Source organism: Arachis hypogaea, unplaced genomic scaffold, assembly GCF_003086295.3.
Source record: "Arachis hypogaea cultivar Tifrunner unplaced genomic scaffold, arahy.Tifrunner.gnm2.J5K5 arahy.Tifrunner.gnm2.scaffold_26, whole genome shotgun sequence".
Classification (NCBI taxonomy): Eukaryota; Viridiplantae; Streptophyta; class Magnoliopsida; order Fabales; family Fabaceae; genus Arachis; species Arachis hypogaea.
Genome location: NW_027255453.1, coordinates 121,041 through 121,930, shown reverse-complemented (window position 1 = coordinate 121,930; position 890 = coordinate 121,041).

Sequence of the window (890 nt, the reverse complement as noted above, 5' to 3'; positions counted from 1 at the left end):
TTGAGCCAACGTTTGAGGGCAAACGTTGACTCAAACGTTGCTGAGTGAAAGATGAAGCAGAGGCCGTTGCTGTCATCCACGTTTGGCTCAACGTTTGAGGTCAAACGTGAGCTCAAACGTGGATCCCCTATGCATTCTTTTTGGCCAACGTTTGGCCCAACGTTTGAGGTCAAACGTTGGCGCAAACGTGGCTCAATTAACTCATCAATCAGGGGTGCTCTTTCATGCTCTTATTTGCCAAAATGTCGCCAACGTTTGACCCAACGTTTGAGGTCAAACGTTGGCTCAAACGTTGGTTTTGCCCAGGAGCCCATTCTTCCTTCTTGGTGCCAACGTTTGCCTCAACGTTTGAGGTCAAACGTTGGCGCAAACTTCATCCTCCCAGGGGCGTCAATTTTCCTCTTTGTGGTGCCAACGTTTGCCTCAAAGTTTGAGGTCAAACGTTGGCTCCAACGTTGCCTCCATGAGCCTCTTTCTTCGGCCAACGTTTGCCTCAAAGTTTGAGGTCAAACGTTGGCTCCAACGTTGCCTCCCAGGGGCTTCTTTTTGAGCCTCTTGCACCCTCCTTCCAAGCCTTGTTTCACCTATCATCAATCAATCAAAATCATCAAAGCTATGCTTCAAATCATGAGAATATTTCCATTCTAAAATGTAACAATTATAACACAATATCTCATGAAAAGGCATCATTTTATACATGATTGATTGAGTCAAAGATAACATGAATTTCAACCCTATTGGCTTACTTATGGCTTAAGAAAGTGCATAAAACTAATTAAAAACAAAGAAAAGACTAGTAAAACTAGGCTAAGATGACTTGTCATCACAACACCAAACTTAAAACTTGCTTGTCCCCAAGCGAGAAAAGAAATTAAGCTCAAAGATTCTGT